This window comes from Staurois parvus, unplaced genomic scaffold (genome assembly GCF_062004578.1).
Source record: "Staurois parvus isolate SC_StPar_1 unplaced genomic scaffold, SC_StPar_1.0 ptg000048l, whole genome shotgun sequence".
NCBI lineage: Eukaryota > Metazoa > Chordata > Amphibia > Anura > Ranidae > Staurois > Staurois parvus.
Genome location: NW_028317844.1, coordinates 19723315 through 19748598, shown reverse-complemented (window position 1 = coordinate 19748598; position 25284 = coordinate 19723315).

The window sequence follows — 25284 nt, the reverse complement described above, 5'->3', positions numbered from 1 at the left end:
CACTGATCGCCGCCATTACTAGTATATAATAAAAAACAAAATTCCAGCATATATACCGCTATTTGTAGATGCTATAACTTTCACATAAACCAATTAATATACACTTATTGGGATTTTTATTAGCAAAGACATGTAGCAGAACACATTTGACCTAAATTTAGGACAAAATTTATTTAATTTTTTTTTTTTGGATATGTTTTATAGCAAAAAGTCAAAAATATTGTTTTTTTTTCAAAATTGTCAGTCTTTTTTTGTTTATAGCGCAAAAAAAATAAAAAGCACAGAGGTGATCAAATACCACAAAGAAAGCTTATTTGTGGGATAAAAAGGACTTAAATTTCATTTATGTACAGCGTTGCATCACTGTGCAATTGTCAGTTAAAGTAATGCAGCTCTGTATCACAAAAAATGGCCTAGTCAGAAAGGGGGGTAAATCTTCTGGAGGGCAAGTGGTTAAGGAAAGATGGCTTAATAGTGATGTGCAATGTGTGTCTTTCACATTTGACTGCTGCAGACAATCAACTATATGTGATTGGCGAGGTATTGCAAGCACACTAGATAGGTAACATTGGTAATGTTCCTTTAAATCTGCAGCACACCACATGCAATTTATGTATGAAATAATGTCCTTTTTATAGTCAGAATTATAAAGTGAAAAAAAGTCCACAAAAGTGCTCGTGAAAACAGAAAATAAAAATTCTCTTGTGCCAGGATGTGAGCAAACCAATCCAGCCATCACCTCCAGAAAAGAAACCCAAACTCCTTGTCCTGTAATATGACCCCTATCATGGTTAGATCTGGGGGGGGGGGGGGATTTCTACTAGGAGAAGGATTTGGGGGGATTTGAGCCATGAGGGGACTTGGGGGAATTTTTGTGCCTATTTGCGCTAAGAGAGGGCAGGGGATTTGGGCTACTAGAGAGGCTAAGGGGGATTTGGAAAGGGAAAGGATCTGTGCTGGTAAGGGTACTTTGGAAGGGGTTGTGCTAGGAGTAGGAATAAAGGGAAATTTGTCATAGGGAGGGGGTTGGAGGATGGGATTTTTTTTCTTTTGGGGGGGGGGGGAGATTTGTGCTAGAAGGAAGGATTAGTGGGGAGATTTGTGCTAGAGGTTTGTCCTGGGAGCTAGATGACCTTTTCCTGGTACCACACACAGGGCAGTCAATAGATCTCCTCCTCCCCACACAGCACATTTCTGAAATCGGATTCCCTTACAGACACAGCCTCAATCTGCAGTGTATAGCTGGCTGCTATGTTGTAGTTCTGACCCTGTATTTTTCTCTTCTGACCCGTCCTCTACCCTGATGACTCTCTGTGTCCTGTCCTGTTGATCTCTGTCCTCCATCCTGCTTACCCCCGTACACTGCCCTTCTGACCACTGTCGTCTGTCCAGCTGAACTTCTTTTCTCTGCCTTGCTGCCCCTCTTTTTTTCCCTACTGCCCTGTCTTCTGCCTTACTGCCCTGTCTTTGCCCTGATAACTCCTGTTCTCCTCCCTGCTGACCCCTATCTTCTGCCCTACTGAACCCCTGTATATTGCCCCACAGACTCTTGTACATTCCCCTGCTGACCTCCCATGCTCTTCCCTGCTGTCCCCTATTTTGTGCCCTACTGACAACCTGTACACTGCACTACTGAGTCTTGCACACTCCCCTGCTGACCTCTCATCCTCTGTCCTGCTGACCCCCTGAACACTGTCTTTAGAACCCACTGTAAACTGCCCTTCAAACTAATGGCCTCTGTACACTGCCCTACAAACTGCTGTCCCTATCTCTCTGCCCTGCTGGCCTCCTGTACATTGCCCTACTGACGTCTATACACTGCCTTGTTGACCTTGCATCCTCTGCCCCCCTGATGGTTTTTTACTGCACCCCTACATCAGACAGGCTAGATCCGGCCCTGACCCCTATACCACTAGGAGGTCACAAAGCACTTGTTGGTTTATCACCATTCCATGCTCCTTCCTGCTCCAGACCCGGTCAGATGTCTTTCCTGGGATCTTATGGACAACTCACTATGTTTAATGTTACACTTAGAATAGCGCTTTACATGTATGGTTTTAGATTTTCATTAATATCTGTATGTGGGTATTTATGTAGGCAGATTTCCTTTTACATTAATGCCGAGTTGTGATTTATAAAACATCTTCACACATTGTGGGTGGGTTTTTGTGTTTTTGTGCAGAGTTTTTTTGGGTTTTAATTTACACTAGATAGTATGCCTATGTGATGTGATGCGTCATTGCTATCTTTGAACAACAGTGAAATGAGGAAACTATGACTTTGTGTAGACATTCCTTTCTTAAGAATATAAAGGCTAATGGCTGGGCATGTCGTGGGAAGGCTAATGGCAAGGAGTTGGGCAGAGCGTTGTCCTATCCAAGAAGAAGTGGAGCAGGAGCATGAGTAATTTGGTACCAACAACGGACCAATCAGAAGCCCCCTAACAAGGCCATCATTACAAGGAAACAAACAACACAGGGAATATAACTACATTAATACCTAGCTAAAATAACTGAAACATTTAAAGTGTACAATGCTTTTAAACCTTTTGTCTACATAGAAAGTAAGGAACGCAGGGTTTTTTGACCCCATGAGTGGAACTTTAGAGGGAATGGCTGATGGAGCTTTTTCCAATCAACTGCACAGGTTACTATATAACCTCTGTCTGTAGTCTGAGAGAAGAAAAGGGAAAAGACAGGGAGATGGGAAGTCAGTCAAAAAGAAAGTGGTGGTGGTGGTGGGGGTGATAGTTCCAAGATCCACAAATGTGGTCCAGGGTCTGGGGGTCCTGGAGGAGAAGTATTTGTGCTGCTTTAAAGTAAAACATGTGGAGTTAAAGAGAACTGTTGCTCTGAAATGTGTCTGAATGTATAGGGGGACCGTGAGAGATTATTATATAGGAGATTATCATGCCAGACAATTTGTTTTCCCCAAAACTGTTGTATATGGCAGCACAATAAGCAAAGTACCCCAGGTGCAGCAGAGCTAGGTTATTATGTGGCCATCTTGCCTGTACATCAGACATCAGAGGAGGAGTGTCCCGCCCAGACGTCAATCTGCTATAGGCCGGACGGGACACTCCTCCTTCCGAGTGGATGTCATATGATGTCCTGTCAGAAGGTGTGGCTCACGCGGGACACAGCCAATGACAGATTACTGCACCGGCCCGCTGCCAGTATTATGTCTCTCTAGTCTATCATGAACGCTTCTGGACTCATCCACCTCACTAATGTTCCGTATCTGCCACCCCCCCTCTGCCAATCCCTCCACTGGCTCCCAGTTGCCCAACGGATAAAATTCAAAACTCTGACAATGACATATAAAGCCATCCACAACACTGCCTCAACTTGCATAACCGATCTTATCTCTTAATATCACCCAAACTGTATACTCCGCTCCTTGCAAGACCTCTTACTCTCTAGCTTCCTTATCTTCTCCTCCTATGCTCGTCTCCAAGACTTCTCCAGGGCGTCACCCATCCTCTGGAACTCCCTACCCCAATCTATCAGATTATCACCTACTCTACTTGCCTTTCGGCGTTCACTGAAAACCTTTCTCTTCAGGGAAGCCTATCCCGCCCTCTGCTAATTCTGGTATCCTCTACTCTTCCAACCACTCCATCTCCCACAGTGACTACCTACTGTACCACTCACCCTGCCCTCCTAGATTGTAAGCTCCAATGAGCAGGGCCCTCTAATCCCTCTTGTATTGAACTGAATTGTTGCTGTATTGTCTCCCACTATAATGTAAAGCGCTGAGCAAACCGTTGGCGCTATATAAATCCTGTATAATAATATTAATAATAATAATAATAATGTGACCACTGTGACCAATCACAGCAGATCACATGGCAATTGTAGCAAATGGATGGCTTGCTTTCATCCATCCTTGTGTACAAATGTGTCGTTAGCTGTGATTGGTCACAGCGGTTACATGGTACAGATAGGGCCAATCACAGCCTATATGTACCATGTGATGAGCTTTGCCCAATCACAGCTAATCCCAACAAAAGACTCAATGAATCAGTTTCATTCAGTAAAACTGGTTGCTAATATCAATGAAATACATTGGCATTAGGAATCATAATATGTAAAAAAAAAAAAAAAAGTAGAGTAGTACAATGTCACTATGATAGCATTGTATTGCTCTGGTCACAGTGTGTTTAAAAAAATAGTAAAAAAGAAAAAGTAGTAAGAAAGGAAAAAAAATAAAACATTGCAAAAAAATTTTAATTAAATTATTATTCCCATTTTTTGTTTACATACATTCACCAACCAGTGTCCCTGAGCACCGCCACATATATGATAATGCTGTACTGAACTGGTGACAATATGTTAAAAAAAATTGTACATTTTTTTTTTTAATTTTTTTAATTTCTTCATTTTCCAAAAAATTGTGACAAAAAATTACAACTTCAAAAAACTCACCATGCCTCCTACTAAATACCTTGGACTGTCTATTTTCCAAAAATGGGTGATTTGGGGGGTATTTGTACTATTCTGTGTTTTCAGGTCTCAAGAATTTAGATTGGCTGTCAGTACATCAGGATTGATCAATTGTCAGATATATATAGTAAAAGGAATCAGCGAGCGCTTAAAATCAGCAGCTGATGCACTAAAAAGGAACCAAAACCTTCAATACCATATAAGATTAAAGAGTTCAGCGCTATATACCATAGTTTGTGGACTCTATAACTTTCCTACAGACTAAATAATTTACATTAATTTGGAGTATTTTCACCAAAGAAATGTAGCAGAATACATTTTGACCTGAATTTATTAAGAAAGATTATTTATTTGCTAAATTTTAAAACAAAAATTAAGAAAAACATGTTTTTTTTTAGTTAAATTTTTTTGTTTATTTAGGAAAAAATAAAAAACTCAGTGGTGATTAAATACCACCAAAATAAAGCTCTATTTGCGTGAAAAAAATTATAAACATTTTGTATGGGTACAGTGTTGCATGACTGCGCAACGACGCAGAAAGCTGAAAATTGGCCTGGGCAGGAAGGGGGTAAAAGTGCCCAGTATTGGTTAAGCAGCCCTTTAGTGAAATAACAACCTCCACCTCCATCTTGGTCAGCTTGTGAACATATTTGAGCTGATATCATATAGGACACCCTGTCCTAAATTGTATTTCTAATTTCGTAGCCAAACTGAGACAACCCCTACTTTTACATTTGTTACATGTTTCCGTTAACTTAGCATAATATAAACATTTAAAAATAGCTTGTTACCTTTTTAAAATGCTTTTTACTTGCTTAAAAATCATTTAATTCTCCTCTGCATTGTATTTTCTTTTTTTGTTTTTTATTGTTTTTTTTTAGGAGGGGGCTGTGAAATAATGTTTAGCAAAATAACCCTGTCTGTGCTGTGTTTGCAGTTCTTCATCTTCAGTTGTAAACCAGATTTGAACACTGTGGGGTTTATTTACTAAAGCTGCTTCCCTCAGAATCTTGTGCACTTCTGCATAAAAAAACAATCTGCTTAAATGTTTTAATGCTAAAGCTTAATTTTCGAGCTGAGGTTAGAAGCTGATTGGCTACCATGCACAGGTGCACGAGATTCTGAGTGAACCAGCTTTAGTAAATAAACCCTTGTCTGTCTTTAAAAAGGGTTAACAATTTAGAAATTGTCTTCCTACACTGTATTTTAATGAGGGATGGCTTGAGCCTGTGTGTGGACAAAGCCATTATGAGACTCTTCAGAATCTCTTGAACTGGCCATGGATGGGCCAAAATTTGAGCAATCCCTGCTGAACTGGCCAAATTTTGATCTATGTGTAGCTGTGTATGTTCTACATAAGAAAGTCTAAGGATCAACTTCTTTAGAATGGGCTTGTTTGAAAATGGTACTCAGTTTAAAAAAAAAATTTGATCAGTCAGTGGCAGCCAATTGGAAGGATTGAAATCTAGCCAGTTTTGCAGGGACCAGCCAAATTTTGATTTATGTGTGGCTGAGCCTGTTTGACAAAAGTCAATCATTAGATTGGCTTCTGAAAACTGGGGTTGTTGGAAAATTGTTCTTGATCAGCTGGCTGCAGCCAGACGGCTGTAGCTGCTGATCAGTGTCACTTGAGTGACTGGTGGAATCCTTTCAGTTCTTTTGTTCAGCCCGCTGGCTGAAAAAAAAATCATCTATGGCCAGCTTTAGGATCAACACCTTTTTCTTAGAAACATCCAAAAGGTAAGAAATATGCTTTACATTTTTTAAGCATGTTGTGTGAATGGGAATATATAACAAACACATTGTGGGGTTTTCTCAAGTTTGACTTAAAAAGTGGCAATGTGCCTTAAGCTGGATGCACAAAGCATCTCTGTAGTCACAAACCAATTGTTCTGTTACAAGCATTTTATTGTTTTTTTGTTTTTTTTTAAGTATATGATGAAATAGTAAGTCATGTACAGTACATGAACATTACACAAGTCAACTGTACAAATAAAAAAGCAAGTAGAAAACAGGTAATCCCTATTATCACTAACAGTATCCATGATGTCATAAAGTAGATTCTGTGGGTGTGGGAGGGGGGAACTGCGAAATATGTCTGTAGTCAAAGTCTTACATAAAATATCTATATAGAAAAAAATGAATGTTCACATCCAACAATGTGGGTATGACATTAATGGGGAGAGGTTAAATATGTTAGATATTAAGTATAGAGTGATCAAATCCCTCAAAATGCAAACATTTTATCCAAGTTAATTAAAATTTCAGGAAAATTAAGGTCATAAAGTATAGCAGTAAGTTTCTTATTTATTATTATACTTGTAACTCCTTGCCTGATTTTTCTGAAAGCCAAGTGCATATTGTCTCCATAACCTAACAAGAAAGGATCGAAAGGAAAACTTCAAAGGCGCTTGAGCCTGGATTATGGGGCCTCCACAATTATAGCGATGAAAAATTATCTATTGGTATAGTAGGTTGGGCATGTTGGATCCATGGAGTCTATGTTTTAAGGAATCTTTCATGGGTATCTGAAAGAATGCTTGAGAGTTCTTCATAACCAGGAAAAATGCTAGGTAACGATGAACTTCTGTAAAGGATATGAACTGTTGTTTCCAGGCTTTTGCTATGGTTTGTTTAGCTGCCAATAATATGTATTTAGTCACCTTAAATTGGTGTTTTGAAAGGCCCGGGGGTTTCAGCTGGAGAAGGACATGCCATGGGTCTCTTGGGAAAGGCAAGTTAATAATGAACGCAGGAGTGTAAGGACCTTTGACCAGAACTGAGAGAGCATAGGTCATGTCCACCATGTGTAGGACGTCTCCCGAGTTAGTGCAGCTTTGGAAACAGGTACTGGGGGCAGATGCAGGAAGGTGTGGTAGACGGTATCTTGTAACAGTTTTATAGGTCGATTCAATTGTAAAAATATTGATAGAGCACGAGGTCAGGGTTGTAAAAATCAAAAAATTTCAGTATGAGGTGATTGATATTCATCTCTTATCTCTGCCCAGGTGTAAACAGAACAGCCAGGAACGAGTGGACACATTGAAGTTTGTGGGAATCCCACCAATAGAAGGCGCTGGGGGACTCAAGGCCAGGAGGGTTGCCCAAGAGAGGGAGAAGTGGTAAATGGGGGGGATATTAGACCACTGGAGTATTTAGTAGAGTCCCATATGCACAATGAGTGGGCCATTAGAGGGCTGATAGTTGTGGGCCTAGATCTCGGAGGGTGCCACAAAAGTGAGATAGGGGAGACTAGATAGCAACAGAGCACTTCCAAAGTGACTCATATAAGGGCCTGATAAGCTGCATATAAGGAGGTCAAAGATGCGATTTGAGCCTCCACAGAGTACTTGTAAAAGTTAGGAAATCCTAGATTCCCTTGTTTCTGGTGTGTAATCATGGTGTGTTTGGTGACCCAAGGTCTCCTGTGAGCTCTGATAAAGTGTAGAACATAATTTTGAAATGACTTAAGGGCACAAGAAGGGACTGGGATGGGGAGGTTGTGGAATAAGTATAAGAGTTTTGGAAGAATAGTCATTTTCACTGCATTGATTCTACCAATCCATGAGAGAGGTTGGCGAGACCAGGACGTAAGTTTTTAAGAGAACAGAAAATTGGGATATGATTGGCTTCATAGAGAGTGTAGTAGGATTTAGTAAGGATAATCCAGAGATATTCTAAGTGGGTAGGGGACCAGACGAAGTTATAGTTTTGTTTCAATAAAATGATTTCCACCTCATGTAGAGAGACAATGAGGGCCGATGATTTGTCCTCATTTACTGCTAAGCTGGAGATGAGCTACTTAAGCTGAGTACACATGAGATGGCTTTTTCATTCACCCCAGTGAGCTAAATGAAAAACAGATGAGCGTTCCCCATACTAATACAAGTGATGTTAGTATGGCAATCTCCCCTTCTGTGCTATTGTATTCAAAAGGGACACACTGATCAGCACTCGCAGCTATTGGGTACGAGCTCTGATTGGATGCAAGTTGGATGCTGGTCTTCCGGCATTCTAGTTCGACAGAAGCCGGCAGTCAGAGCTTCCCACACAAGCCAGAAGTTGTCTGGTTCCTGACTGGTTTTCAGCCTGTGTTTACAAGGCTTAAGTATTAATATCGAAAACAAAAAAAGCACGTGGATGAAAAAAAAATATATAATTAGGATAGTTAATATATGCCATAATCTCTAAATAATGCTGAACACATGCATAAACAAACTACTCGTGAGTGAACCAAATAAATCAGGGGGATAAAAAATTCAGTGAGATAAAAAATTCATATAATTATATAAAATGCATAAGTGAAGTGTCCGTTCATATATTTACATAAAGTAAATAAGTGAAGTGTCCATTGAATAAGTAATCAGTGTTGTGATTTACGGAATAGATAACTTCTTTTCCATGTGGCCATTGAACACATGCAATACAGGTGATCCAATAATCCTTCACGATTTGTACTGAGGTTGGCAACTTACCAGATGCCCATCATAATCAGCATGTTCATATCCACATTACATCATCATATTGAAGGGGAATGGAAAAAACAGCAGAGACTCTTGCAATATTCTGATGATACATAGAGGGGTATCAACCCCATATGTGCTCAAAAAATAAGAGAAAAGATCCCTCCCATAGTGTGATATGTTTAATGGAATCAATATAAGTACATAAAAGTATTGCACTTACATGGTATTGTGTCCCCCAGGCACCAAAACAAGACACAAATCGAATCCAAAGCACTGCGCCATGCCACTGTATCACAGCCTGGCGTGCACTTCATGAATTGGAACCGATCACCGGAAGTGATGTATAGAAGGGACCGGAAATGACGACAGCAGCCAGGCCTCAATGCATTTCACAGAAATGGCTTAAGATTGATTTTAGTAATCAGAAGAAAATGCATTAAACTAGGGGGTGGGGGGATTTAGTTGATAAGGAACCTCTATGCCTCCAACAGTTAAAAAAAATAATCTAACAGTAGATAGCAGTGTTTTAACCACTTCCTGTCCGGACACTTTTACCCTCTTCCTGTCCAGGGCAATTTTCAGCTTTCAGCGCTATCACACTTTGAATGACAATTGCGCGGTCATGCAATACTGTACCCACATGAATTTTTTACCATTTTTTTGAGACAGATAAAGCTTTATTTTGGTGGTATTTATTCACCTCTGGGATTTTTATTTTTTTTGTTATGTAAATGAAAATGTCCAAAAATTTTGAAAAAAGTGTTTTTCTTATAAAATTTGCAAATAAATAATCTTTCATCATAAATCTTGACCAAAATGTATTCCGTTATATTTTTAGTAAAAAAAAAAAAAATAAGCCAAATTAGTTTATAACCAAAAATTATCATTTATAAACATTTTTTTTACATTTTTATTTTATTTTTTTATATTCTTATTTACGTTTTGTTTCTGTTTTTTTTTTTTTTTTACATACTGTCATCCTAGCAGTACAGTGTCACCATGGTGTGATAGGTTATCAGGTGTTTTCTTGGTCAATTGTTGGCAATGAACATTGTGATTGACACTGGATCTATCACAAGGGACTTTTTTTTTAAAGGACTTGGCAAATGTTTGGGTGTCTTTCTTTCAAGATTATATCTTTTTTGTGTATGAGTAGGGGTACTGTGTACCCTATACTCATTCACACAGTGAGGGGACAGGTATATGGGCCCTTGGTGTGTTGGTGCACAGCAGTCCACCAACACACATACCATGCATTATCAAAATGTGTGTAGTGTTCATGTGTATGCTATATGTGTACAGTCTGTGTGTATGTGTGTGAAGGTAGGGTACCTGATGTACCTGATGCACCTTAGCACCTGCTGGATAAATGCATGCACTAGCTGTTGGGATTTGAGCACAGGGATCTCTTGTTTGTTGTATTGTTGGGTCAGTAGCCAGACCTGAACCTTGTAGCTCTCCCCATTGTGTCTTTTCCCCTATGCTAGCATTGTGTCCACAGTAGCATTTGCGTAGGCAGGGCAGAGTAGGACTGGCCATAGAGGGATTACTTTGACGCAGTTGGCCAGCTTAATCATGTATTGCAATATGTGTGAACTAAATATCCCTATTTATTGCATAGTCTGCTTGAAAGGGTATATACCAGTGTGCAGAGGGTCCTTCAGAATTTCTAGTGTTAATATGTGGTTACACCCCTTTAGTACCTGATGGATAAATGCATGCACTAGCTGTTGGGATTTGAGCACAGGGATCTCTTGTTTGTTGTATTGTTGGGTCAGTAGCCAGACCTGAACCTTGTAGCTCTCCCCATTGTTTCTTTTCCCCTATGCTAGCATTGTGCCCACAGTAGCATTTGCGTAGGCAGGGCAGAGTAGGACTGGCCATAGAGGGATTACTTTGATGCAGCTGGCCAGCTTAATCATGTATTGCAATATGTGTGAACTAAATATCCCTATTTATTGCATAGTCTGCTTGAAAGGGTATATACCAGTGTGCAGAGGGTCCTTCAGAATTTCTGAAGGTAGGGTAAGAATATGAAGGCGTTGGTTAAAACAACCCTTATCCCACCAGTCTCCACCTTGAAGATCCAGTCCTTCCTGTTCTGCATTGTTCCCTGTCTGTCATATGCTGTCATTCAGCAGAAGGACATGTCATCATGAGCAGAAGGAAAGGCCAAGCATGCAAGGCTTACTGAGCTGGCCAGCTGGAAGCATTTCTGTTAATCCTAATCCTTACATCTTTAGTAGAAAAAGGGTTAAATCCAAAAGCCATACATGCTGATTTGGGAACAGCACCCCTGCCCCCCCCCCCAAACTTTTGATATGCCTAGTATTAAATGCTGTTAGCTTTGAGTAGATGTTTGTGCTATTTAAAAATGCTGACTCTCTGGTGGCAATGTTTGTCACCTGGAACAAGATCAGCGGTCTTTGATGACCTTGTTCCAGGTCATTTTCTCCTAAAGTACTGAAACTAGAGACAAATAGTGGCAGCCTTCATGTTTTTTTGAATATAAGATTCCTTTTAAGACCTAATATTCAAATTCCAACACCTTGGTTGAATTCATACACAATTCTAGTTCTCTAAAATGGTTAAGGCTTGCTTTTACACACATATAGCAATAACTGCGATTGCTGCTGATGCTGACTGCTGTGTTAATAAACTGGAAAACCAAAAGTGATTTCCCCTTACAGACTTGATCAGCTGTGTACCTGAAATGGAACAGAATGGAATTCAATTTCATGCCACACATGGAGGGAGCTCGTTGCATAATACTATGACAATACCTGTATGGGGAATGAACAATGACCTTAGGAAACCAGTGATATATAGCAAAAAGATCTAGCAGAAACTATTGAACCATTTCTTTTTTCTCTGCTGATAGTTCATATAACTGGAGATAAGCTGGTACTGCACATTTTATCTACTAGAAGATCACTCACTGTGCACAGCAAAGGAGATGTGCCATTCAAGTGAAAGAGGGATCTTCTGAAGAGTCTGATCATTTAGAAATAACCAGTCTGTATGTATCAATGGCATGAATACTAGAGAAATAATGATTTTGGCATAACAATTACTGTTTTCCAAAGACCATAAAAATAATAAAATCAATAAAAAAAATATTGTAGTACAATCTTGATATTTCAATGATGTCAATGTTTACATTACAGTTGTGTTATTAGGTGGCACACAGAGAGCCACATTTGATATACAATATAGAGTACACCGTGCTGAGATCAATGCAGTCCTCACTCTGCTGGGGTGGAGCACAAAGGAACTTCATCTTACAGTGTGACCTTTTAAGTATGCAATATTCTCTGTTCTTTTGTCTGGGAGTCTTTTGACCTGCTTCAGTAATGGTCTATGCACATTGTGTGTGCCCTTTAAAAAGGCAAATCTGTTTACTTGAAATGACTCATCTTCCACTTATTTATTTATTTTTATCTTCATTCAATGACTCCCACTTCTTTTCATTAAACAAAATTCTTCCATTTCAGGAATGTTCAGAGAAAGTCCAAAGCAATCATTTTTTTCTACATATTCATTACTTCAACTAGAAAGGAAGATAGTTTTGAAAACAAAATATTCATGCAAGTTCCTACAGTAACCGAGTCTGCACTGTTCTGAAGTCTCCAAGCTGCCACACTTCTTCCATATTGATAAAGAAATTATGGGCACAATGAATAAAGCATATAAAATTAACTTTTAAAATAGTTATTTGTTTACATTGCCATTAAAGCACATTAGGAAGGTGAGGTGTGATTACCATCTGTTTGTCAGCTCCCTGTGATGACCTTCCTGGGATGATTTTATATTCTGCACATTTTTTAAATCTAAATGTATAAAATATAATTATATCTGCAAATATAAGCTAATGGATTGGGGGTAAAAATGGATAACTGGAGGCTGTATTAATTTTGAATTATGAATGCCACATATCAAATTTTACAATGCATTATGAAATCCACAACATTCTATTTTCTTATCCACATGCAAAAACCATAATAGTATATTACATTCTATATTCTATATATTGGGCCAGTCTTTCAGATATATGTACTTCACTGTCTTTGTTGAGATGTAAATAGGAAAGAATAAAATAAAAAATAAAATTCATTAAAAGTCTATAGAGTCACATGCTTCAATCTACGTGAATACATACTGAAGAGTAAAGCTCACCTCTCACACCACATCAAGCTAAAATAAACCAGAATATCAGTCTGTCTGGATGCTCCAATTCTTACCCATGTACTCACTGGGTTGGCCCCTTAGACTGGGATAACCTGTCATAAAAATATGTAATATTCTACAGGTGGCCTTTTGTTTTGAAAACTCCTGTTTTTTAGCTGCCATGCTAATTTTGTGGCTTAAATACTCTTGGAATTTTCACTTATTTTATATGCTACATGTCTGTTATGCAGAAGTTTTGGAGTTAAACACAGTCAGGAAACTATCAACTTTAGAAGGAGGCCAGTGATGGCAGCCTAAAAATGTATTTCATTACAGTCGTAACTTAACTGCAAGTGAGTTCAGAAAAGTGTACATGAGGACTAGATGCTCTTCTGCATTAAAGTGTATGTAGCCTTTCAGATTACAAAATATTTTTGTACAGTTTTTAATTTTTAATCTTTAGTTGTTTACCTCAGTATTTTGACAAAAAGGAAATGTTTAAAGGGTTCTGAAGAAAGCAACTGAACATTCCCTGTAAAAAGGGAGGTAGTATAGTTACTTCTCTGATAGTCTGTCTTTCCTACTTCTACTATTCCACTGTACTGTACTTGTACCGTTTACTACTCTGTTCCAACACAGAAGCTTCCACCAGTCTTATCAGCATTCTGAAAGTGTAAAATGCATGTCTTTCTCATCACAAGCTGTGATTCCATCCTCTGACCCCTAAGTCTCTGCTAAATTCTGTAATGATGTAGGAGTCAGAGAAAGGAACCACAGTGTGCAGTGGGCACACAGGTATCTGACCCTCCTGGAAGTGGTAACTTTTGAGAAAGGTAGCGTTACAGCAATAGGGAGGAGGAAGACACAAGCCACTGGAGAGGTGAGTATACTACTTCTCCCCTTCTGGAAACCATTGGCTGCATTTGTTTTAGAATCTGATAGGGTCACCTAAATATTGCTCACTAGCAAACAATAATATTTGAAGCATTCATTTTGATATTATTTCCATTCAAGGCTTTTTTGGCAATTTTGAGAACCCATGTATTTACAGTGCCAGAAGGTCTGATATATCTATGAATATATTTGGGCTAATGTGTGATTTCCTGCCGTACTTAGTAGAGATGAGCGAATTATTCAAAAATTCGATTCGGCTGATTCGCCGAATTTGCGGGAGAAATTCGATTCGATGCGAATTTATTCGCCGCGAATTTAACTTATTTAAAGGGTATCTAGGCTTCAGAGAGCCTTTATATTAGTGCAGAACACTGTACCTTTAATTTAAATGCCCTTGGAGTCTGCTGGGGAAGAGAAATAATACTGTCAGTCAGTATGACATGCAGATGAGTGCCGTCGATCTTAGAATCACTGCACACTTCACTCATTTGGGCAGTCACGGGGCACGACGAAGAAGAAGAAGAAGAAGAAGAAGAATGAGAAGAAGAATGAAAAGAAGAAGAAGAAGAATGAAAAGAAGAAGAAGAAGAATGAAAAGAAGAATGAAAAGAAGAAGAAGAAGAATGAAAAGAAGAAGAAGAAGAATGAAAAGAAGAAGAATGAAAAGAAGAATGAAAAGAAGAATGAAGAAGAATGAAAAGAAGAATGAAAAGAAGAATGAAGAAAAATGAAAAGAAGAATGAAGAAGAATGAAAAGAAGAAGAAGAAGAATGAAAAGAAGAAGAAGAAGAATGAAAAGAAGAATGAAAAGAAGAATGAAAAGAAGAAGAAGAAGAATGAAAAGAAGAAGAAGAAGAAGAATGAAAAGAAGAAGAAGAAGAAGAATGAAAAAAAGAAGAAGAAGAAGAAGAATGAAAAAAAGAAGAAGAAGAAGAAGAATGAAAAGAAGAAGAAGAAGAAGAAGAATGAAAAGAAGAAGAAGAAGAATGAAAAGAAGAAGAAGAAGAATGAAAAGAAGAATGAAAAGAAGAAGAAGAAGAATGAAAAGAAGAAGAAGAAGAAGAATGAAAAGAAGAATGAAAAGAAGAAGAAGAAGAATGAAAAGAAGAATGAAAAGAAGAAGAAGAAGAATGAAAAGAAGAAGAATGAAAAGAAGAATGAAAAGAAGAAGAAGAAGAATGAAAAGAAGAATGAAAAGAAGGAGAAGAAGAATGAAAAGAAGAATGAAAAGAAGAATGAAAAGAAGAAGAAGAATGAAAAGAAGAAGAATGAAAAGAAGAAGAAGAAGAATGAAAAAAAGAAGAATGAAAAGAAGAAGAAGAAGAATGAAAAAAAGAAGAATGAAAAGAAGAAGAAGAATGAAAAGAAGAAGAATGAAAAGAAGAAGAATGAAAAGAAGAAGAATGAAAAGAAGAAGAAGAAGAATGAAAAGAAGAAGAATGAAAAGAAGAAGAAGAAGAATGAAAAGAAGAATGAAAAGAAGAAGAAGAAGAATGAAAAGAAGAATGAAAAGAAGAAGAAGAAGAATGAAAAGAAGAAGAAGAAGAATGAAAAGAAGAATGAAAAGAAGAAGAAGAAGAATGAAAAGAAGAATGAAAAGAAGAATGAAAAGAAGAAGAATGAAAAGAAGAAGAAGAAGAATGAAAAGAAGAAGAAGAATGAAAAGAAGAAGAAGAATGAAAAGAAGAAGAAGAAGAATGAAAAGAAGAATGAAAAGAAGGAGAAGAAGAATGAAAAGAATGAAAAGAAGGAGAAGAAGAATGAAAAGAAGAATGAAAAGAAGAAGAAGAAGAATGAAAAGAAGAAGAAGAAGAAGAATGAAAAGAAGAAGAAGAATGAAAAGAAGAATGAAAAGAAGAATGAAAAGAGGAAGAAGAAGAATGAAAAGAAGAAGAAGAAGAAGAAGAATGAAAAGAAGAATGAAAAGAAGAAGAATGAAAAGAAGAAGAAGAAGAATGAAAAGAAGAATGAAAAGAAGAAGAAGAAGAATGAAAAGAAGAAGAAGAAGAATGAAAAGAAGAATGAAAAGAAGAAGAAGAAGAATGAAAAGAAGAATGAAAAGAAGGAGAAGAAGAATGAAAAGAAGAATGAAAAGAAGAAGAAGAAGAATGAAAAGAAGAATGAAAAGAAGAATGAAAAGAAGGAGAAGAAGAATGAAAAGAATGAAAAGAAGGAGAAGAAGAATGAAAAGAAGAATGAAAAGAAGAAGAAGAAGAATGAAAAGAAGAAGAAGAATGAAAAGAAGAATGAAAAGAAGAATGAAAAGAGGAAGAAGAAGAATGAAAAGAAGAAGAAGAAGAAGAATGAAAAGAAGAATGAAAAGAAGAAGAATGAAAAGAAGAAGAAGAAGAATGAAAAGAAGAATGAGAAGAAGAAGAAGAATGAAAAGAAGAAGAAGAAGAATGAAAAGAAGAAGAAGAAGAATGAAAAGAAGAATGAAAAGAAGGAGAAGAAGAATGAAAAGAAGAATGAAAAGAAGAATGAAAAGAAGAATGAAAAGTAGAAGAAGAATGAAAAGAAGAAGAAGAATGAAAAGAAGAATGAAAAGAAGAAGAAGAAGAATGAAAAGAAGAAGGAGAATGAAAAGAAGAATGAAAAGAAGAAGAAGAATGACAAGAAGAAGAAGAAGAATGACAAGAAGAAGAAGAAGAATGACAAGAAGAAGAAGAATGAAAAGAAGAATGAAAAGAAGAAGAATAAGAATGAAAAGAAGAATGAAAAGAAGAAGAAGAAGAATGAAAAGAAGAATGAAAAGAAGAAGAAGAAGAATGAAAAGAATGAAAAGAAGAAGAAGAAGAATGAAAAGAAGAAGAAGAAGAATGAAAAGAAGAAGAATGAAAAGAAGGAGAAAAAGAATGAAAAGAAGGAGAAGAAGAATGAAAAGAAGAAGAAGAAGAATGAAAAGAAGAATGAAAAGAAGAAGAAGAATGAAAAGAAGAAGAAGAATGAAAAGAAGAAGTATTCCAGTACAGCAAAAAGTGTATCTGCAGAGAGCTCCGCTATTTCTGACAGTTCTCTGACAGTTCCTTCACATTTACAGCGGTTGAAACATTGTATCTATTTATTTCCGAATAAAAACATCTGTATCCTAAATGGAAACAAATAGATACAATGTTTCAACCGCTGTAAATGAACTGTCAGAACTGTCAGAAATAGCGGAGCTCTCTGCAGTGACACTTTTGCCGGCTGATCGGGAAAAATTCGATTCGTGCACCCGAAGTTTGCTAAAATTCGGATTCGATGCGAATCGAATTTTTCCTGAAATTCGAAACGAATTCCACTTCGCCAGGTTCGATTCGCTCATCTCTAGTACTTAGCCTTAATTTTGTTTGTTAAAAAAAAAGGTAAATATTTGATTATGACCATAAAAATGGATTACATTGATTCTAAGCAGCCCATAGTTCTTAACACAAATGCCAGGGTGCCAGTACACCTGATGGCAGCACAGCATGAGTAGTACTTGCACCTAAGTCAGATTGGGAAAAAATATTAGTCATTATAACAATTGTACATGTAACACTCACATGCAGAAGAAAATGTTATTGATACCCAAGTTGGTTTCTAAATCTTTCTTACCAAATAAAGGGGTAAATTGCTGTAAATCTGGCACCTGCCTTCTCCAAAGATAATGGTGGTCACAGAGCAGTTCAATTCACCACCTTAAAGAAAATTTTCCCTCAGGACTGCAGGTAAAGGTGGTCCCATTGGTTGAAGCCATAGCCCTATTTTGCAAAAAAAAAAAAAAAAAATACAATATAGATACCCTATTAGATAAGTGAATACTTTGCACTATGTAGTATTTTCAGACCTTCTGATTGCTGTTGTTTTCTATGAAATACACAAAAATGTAAAAGTACTCTCTGGGAAAATATTTTCAATGCAGAACTGGAGACTCTGCTTTAAGACACTTGACGAATATGGTAGGAAGACACTCACATCTATTGGAAGAGCAGAACAGAGCTTATCTTATATGTATCTAACTTTGCTTTGAAAACTTGTAAAAGCACACTATATTGAAGTATTGCATGTATTGAAAATAATGTATCTTTAGTTGCTGATTATACTAAATCAAACAAGAACTTGAATACCAGAGATTCTGAGAAAATAAAACCGTATCTTGTATTGGATTAAAATAAAGAACAATATGTTTTATGAAGAACTATATCTTTGTGCTATACTACACTAACTGTTATGAGTGTCTATGAGTGGTAATTGCCACTCAATACAGGGTTATTAGGATATATGGAGATGTGAAACCTGTATGGACAGAACAAGAGAATACATAGGGTCTGTGCTTTGAAGGAAACACAAATGTAGAGCTTCAGTAGGCTACAAAAACTTAATAGCATGTCTGCTCTTCTGCTTATTTACATTTCTTGATTGCCATCAACTGTACACTAACCCTGCCTTTATGAATAATTGCAATAGTGCACCAATTTACTCCTTCCTTCAGTCTACAAGGGATTGCAAAAATTATATTGCCTTGACAAACAGCAAATTAAATCATCTAGCCAATTCAAATTAGATAGCCTTTAGCATTATAGCTGTGTTTGATATAAATGTGGCATTTGTCTCTGCTATTTGAGTCAGCTTTGTTGATTACATGTAAGGCTGTATTGCAAGAATTACTTACACCTCATGTAATTTTATGTAAATGTAAAAATCCTACCTTACAATAATCAGGTTACCCAGGGATTGCCAGTGCTTGCAGGCCATTGCTCTGTTGCACGCTACCTTCCTTATACAGTAAATTAGTGTAGGGTTATTACTATTTATGAAGTAGCATATGCCTCTGGAGAAAACTAGAGTTGTAGCCTGTGGCACTGCTCAGCCATGGGCAAATCAAACAGTACGAGGCAAGAATAATAATTTAGGCGGTACTGATTGGGTCAGGCAAGGTTCATTGACAAAAAAGAAAATTTTACAGTGGACCCAAATCCTGAATGCTGTTTCCCAAAAAGGCAAACAATATTTTTCTCATTACTGACTTATCATGCCTTATTCCACACTTCATGTCTGTGGAGAAGGCCATCTTTGTAGAAGCAAGGCTTTTCTTTCTCATGCTATAGCTGTCCCCTGATGACTAGTGATCTGATAACTGGTGGAGAAATGTTCCAGAATTACTATAAGAGGTTCACAAAGCACAGATTCATCAGTTTGATGAAGCATTAAGCAAGGAGATTCATACACTAGGTCCCCAGGTACAGATTTCTCTCCAGGAAGGGAAACCGTGAAATCACCAAATCTCATTCTATTTATCAGGATCCTCTTATCACCTTTTACAACCTCTTACCCTCTGGTACTGCTGAGTTCTTTAGGATTTCTACAGAAACCCTAAATTCTATAACACTAACCAAATAGTTCCAAGAGGTGAGATATGTTTATCCCTAGCACTAGAATCTGCAAATCAAAATTTGTGGACACTTGACAAACAATGTAAACAATGTGATGGCATATCACTGCAGTGTTTTTAGCTGCAGGAGGCAAATCAGGGTTGGGCTGAATATCTCATGTTTTGCCATCTGTGATGTGGTTCACAATTTTCTCATAGTAATGGATGGAAGGAACAGTCTGCAATTCATATTTAAGTGGCCTACTTATTAGTTTGTTTCCAACTTAACATTTTTAATTTTTTATACTAAATTTAAACTTTGCCAACTAATTTTGAACCTACTCTGAAAAGATGCAAATTAACCATGATGTTGTGCATACATTTTGACAAAGTGGATTTTTATGCTTTTTTTTTTCAAAAATGTTACTGATAATATATACAATGTAACCTAGTGTCATGTGCAGTAAAGCTGGAAGGGAGTATTCTTCAAGGTGGTACATTTATTTTGCTACATATTTAACTCCATTTCCAAATCTGTCTAGTTCATACCATTTTACAAAACATTTAGAAGCTGAAACCTCCCTTGACAAATATTTATAAAATGGAGAACAATCATGCAAAATCTATTGGCGAAATAGCTCGGCAAAACAAAATGCAATGATCTTGACCATCTTCTGGAATAGGCACATAAATGTTTAACAATGTTTAAGCATTGAAAGTTTTTATTAACCTATACATGTTACATGTTTATTCATAAATTGAAGAAACAAAATTTCAGTTTGTTGAATTTAATTTCCTTATATTTGAAAGACTTGTTTTCCCAATAATAGTCTTTATATTGCTTGCTTTTATGATGTAATTGTTGTACAATAAACAAGTAATAAAGTGACATAGCACTGCTCAGATGTTCATGCTGTATCTTCTAACTGCATCTCAAAAGAAAAAAAACCTTTATACATGGATTACCTAAATCCCCATCCTGCTCCAAACACGTCTGCATAATGTTGCCATTACTGTGTAAAAGGTCTCCCAGTCTGATACATCTAGTCTGCTTAGTTTTAAGCATTGTTAGCAGATCTCCTTTAATCTTCTTTGTTCTAAATAAACATGTCCAAACCAAAAGCTGATAATCACTCTTCTTAATGGTTATTTGATAGCCCTAAAAGTAAATTAATTTACTATTTCCTATTTCATTTTGCTTTGTGTGTGCTTTTTACAATGTCCCACATTGCAAAATACATTATAGGGACATGTTTTATTTTTAATTAATGATATTTAAATTATACATACACAGACAAATTGTAAAAGGTAAGCAGATTGATGAAGCATTCAAAATGGCCACATGGGAAACATTACAGAGCTTAGTTATAGTGTATGGGTATACTTTATGTTGAGTGAGTATACTTTATGTTGAGTTTTAAAATACAGTTTAAATTAAACATGTCACTTACACAACTATGCATGCAGGGAAACATTGATTCTATTTGCACCAACATTTCTCACAAAATGTAGAACAGTGTAAACTGTTTAAAAGGAAATGTTTCTTTATTCAAACAATATTTTATGTTTCCTTTAAGGATATTTGAATCAATATTTTGTTAAAGATGTATATATAATTCTTAACATTGCAATTGTCATAATATATTGTATTGTTTTTTGCAAACATCATTAAACGAGTCTATTATTTTTAATGTTTTCATTTATTTTACTATATTTTGTGATTAGTGATGACATTTGTGTGCTTGGAGAGTAATGAAGTCACCCAAGTTTTTATGTATTTTGAAAATAGTGACATAATTCACATGGTTTATTTTAAACTGATCTAAGATTAAATTAATAAATGTCAATTATGGTAAAATACACTGGGATTGAGGACACAGGTACAGTTGTGTTCAAAATAATGGCAGTCAGACATCACTAACCTGATCAATCACTGTTTTTGGTAGAAATTATATTTCTACATGGCAAATACTTTACTAGCAGGTGTAGTAGAGTAATAGAAATCCAACAGACCCAACAGTCATGACATGCATGATGCTGATTCTGTGTAATTGAATCACTAATTGAAAGGGGCATGTTCAAAATAATAGCAGCGTGGAGTTCTATTAGTGAGATCATTCATTCTTTGAAAAACAGGTGGCAATTATTGCCCTTATTTAAGGAAGGAAGGCAGCAAATGTTGTACATGCTGGTTACAGTGAATTTCTCTCTGAAATTCTGAGGAAAATGAATCGTTCCAGACATTGTTCAGAAGAACAGCGTACCTTGATTAAAAAGTTGATTGGAGAGGGGAAAAAATATAAAGAAGTGCGGAAAATGATAGGCTGCTCAGCTAAAATGATCGCATATGCTTTAAAATGGCAACCAAAACCTGAAAGACGTGGAAGAAAACGAAAAACTACTATTCGAATGGATAGAAGAATAGCCAAAATGGCAAGGACTCAGCCAACAATCAGCTCCAGGAAGATCAAAGAAGGTCTAAAATTACCTGTGAGTACTGTTACAATTAGAAGATGCCTTTGTGAAGCCAAGCTATCTGCAAGAAGCCCCCGCAAAGTCCCACTGTTGAAAAAAAGACATGTGCTGAAGAGGTTACAATTTGCCAAAGAGTACTTTGACTGGCCTAAAGAGAAATGGCGCAACATTTTGTGGACTGATGAAATTAAGATTGTTCTTTTTGAGTCTAGTGGCTGGAGACAGTTTCTCAGACGACCCCCAAACACTGAATTCAAGCCACAGTACACTGTGAAGACAGTGAAGCATGGTTGCTCAAGCATCATGATATGGTGATGTTTCTCATACTACGGTGTTGGGCCTATTTATCGCATACCAGGGATCATGGATCAGTTTGAATACATCAGAATACTTGAAGAGGTCATGCTGCCTTATGCTGAAGAGGAAATGCCCTTGAAATGGGTGTTCTAACAAGACAATGACCCCAAACACACCAGTAAACGTGCAACATCTTGGTTCCAGACCAACAAGATTGACGTTATGGAGTGGCCAGCCCAATCCCCGGATCTTAATCCAATAGAAAACTTGTGGGGTGACATCAAAAATGCAGTTTCTGAGGCAAAACCAAGAAATAGAGAAGAACTGTGGAATGTAGTCCAATCATCCTGGGCTGGAATACCTGTTCACAGGTGCCAGAAATTGGTTGACTCCATGCAACACAGATGTACAGCAGTTCTCAGAAACAGTGCTTATACAACTAAATATTAATTAAGTGATTCAAAGGAAAGCAAAATCTTCAAACATTTTTCAGTTTATATAGTGAATGTTTGAGTTTGTAAAGAATACAAACACTGCTATTTTTTTGAACAGTCTAATATTCACTTTTCTTCCATTTGTTTAGAGGAACAACACAAATTTGATATATTTTTCTTCATGTTTTGATTTGGAATAGAATGTGTAGTGTTCCCAATGCATTTGTGTGTACGGAAATAAAAGCTATTAGAAGGATTTTGAGTTTTATTCGCTTTTTTCAACACACTGCTATTATTTTGAACACAACTGTACATATTCAGACAAAACGGTAGTGACGTTTTAAATTGGAAATGCCATGCTTGCAAATGTTGCCGTTTAATAAACTTAATAGTGAGTATATAAAGTGATCTGTCAACATATTCAATATCAAAGAAGATTTTGATGGAGGTGATTATTATCCAAACTAGTATGTGTTCTGGGAGCCAAAATGGACCACAGAAGATGGAGGCTTCTGAGGTAGGCCTTTAGCCTTTTGGTGATACTCTTTAGAAAATTCATTCTGGGATAAAATGACTTATGTAACTGTAAATCAAACTGCATAATAGAGAATTTGTTAATGTTGAGAAGGGGTATTTTACATGTTTAATTGCTTATTTTTAGAAGTGTAGATATCGTTTCCCACTCTCTATACTTTTATCTGCATTATTACTCATTTAAGTAGATACAAAGGTCCAACAGTGTCCGAAGATCACTCAAGCATGCTGATCTGCCATTGCCATAAAAACAGTCTCATAACTACAACAGTGTTGCGCTAATATGCTTTAAATCAGAAGTAGACGACCTTAACCACCTCAAGTTATTATTATTATACAGGATTTATATAGCGCCAACAGTTTGCGCAACACTTTACAATATAAGGGAGACAGTACAATTACAATACTTTCAGTACTGAAGGAATAGGAGGGCCCTGCTCGTGGAGCTTACAATCTAAAGGAAGGGGGAAATTATACAAAAGGTGATAGCTGCGGGGGGTGATCTGGTGGAGGTGATTCAAGTACAGTTAGGTGGAGGTGGGGTAGTCTTCCCTAAACAGGTGAGTTTTCAAAGATCGCCTAAAGGCAGACAGGGTGGGGACTGACCGGACATGCTGTGGTAGGGAGTTCCAGAGGATGGGAGAGGCCCTGGAGAAGTCCTGGAGGCGAGCGTGGGAGGAGGTGATGAGAGAGCTAGAGAGGAGGATATCATGGGAGGAGGGGAGTGGGCAATTTGGGCAGTATCTGTGGATGAGGTCAGCGATGTAGCTAGGGGCAGTGTTGTGGATGGCTTTGTAAGCTGTGATTAGTATGTTGAATTTTATACGTTGGGTTAGTGGAAGCCAGTGAAGGGATTGGCAGAGAGGGGCAGCAGTCACTGATCAGTTGGTAAGGTGTATGAGTCTAGCAGCAGCATTCATAATAGACTGAAGGGGGGATAGCCTGTGTAACGGTAGACCAGTGATGAGGGAGTTGCAGTAATCGAGGCGAGATATAACCAAGGCATGGATAAGTTGTTTTGTGGTGTCATTGGTCAGGAAGGGGCGGATTTTGGAAATGTTCCAGAGGTTGAGGGGGCAGGATTTAGCCAGTGAGTGGATGTGGGGCCCAAAGGAGAGGTCAAAGTCTAGGATTACGCCTAGCACCCTGGCATGAGGGGAAGGACCAATGGTTGTGCTGTTGAGCTTAATGGTAAAGTCATGAGTGGGGGATCGGGGAGGAGGAAATACTACAAGCTCAGTTTTTGAAAGATTGAGTTTGAGGTAGTGAGGTAGTGATGTGACATCCATGCTGATATGGCGCTTAGTAGATTTGTGATACGTGAGGAGATTGAGGGGGTGAGCTGGGGAGTGGAGAGATAGATCTGTCTAGACACTTTCACCTCCTTACAGTCCAGGCCAATTTTCAGCTTTCAGCACTGTCACACGTCTGGGTTTTTTGCTATATACATGAAAAAAGACTGAGAATTTTGAAAAAAACTTTTTTCTTAAAAAATTTTGCAAATAAATATTCTTTCTTCATAAACTCAGGCCAAAATGTATTCTGCTACCTTTTTTGGTAAAAAAAATAACTCAAATGAGTATATAGAAAACATAATTTTTAAGATGTTTTTTACATTTGTATTTAATCTTTTTTACAGTAATTATTTTTGTATATACTGTATTTGTGTATTTGTTTTTTTTTTACATACCGTCACCCTAACAGTACAGTGTCACCATAGTGATACTGTACTACTTGTGTGTGTGTGTGGGGGGAGGGTGATCAGGATTTTTTTTTCTTTAACACTGTGATTGCTTTTACAGCCATGCTGGCTGTAAAAGCAACCATTTATCACTCTCTCTCGCTGCATTCCTGCAGCCATCAAGAAATAATGTGAGAGCTGTGATTGGTCACAGCTCATGACATGGTACAAGGCTGCTATTAATGGCCTTGGGCCAAGAAATGACATCTTGTTTACTACTGTGCATGTGATCGCTGATTGGCCAATCAGTGTTTACATGCTACTGGGGCCACCCACAGTGACCCGGTACAGTGATCCATGGACACAGCTGGTACAGAGTGCACCGCTGCTTTCTCCCAGGGAGTGAGCATAGGCAACAGATTTGAGGGGGGGTGTTTAGAAGCATCCACCTGCATTGGCGTTGCTCATGTCCAGCCATTTATGTAGATGGGCCGGATGGGAAGAGATTAAAGAGGTGGAGATCCAATCTACCTGAGGAATATGGGAGAAGTCAAAGATC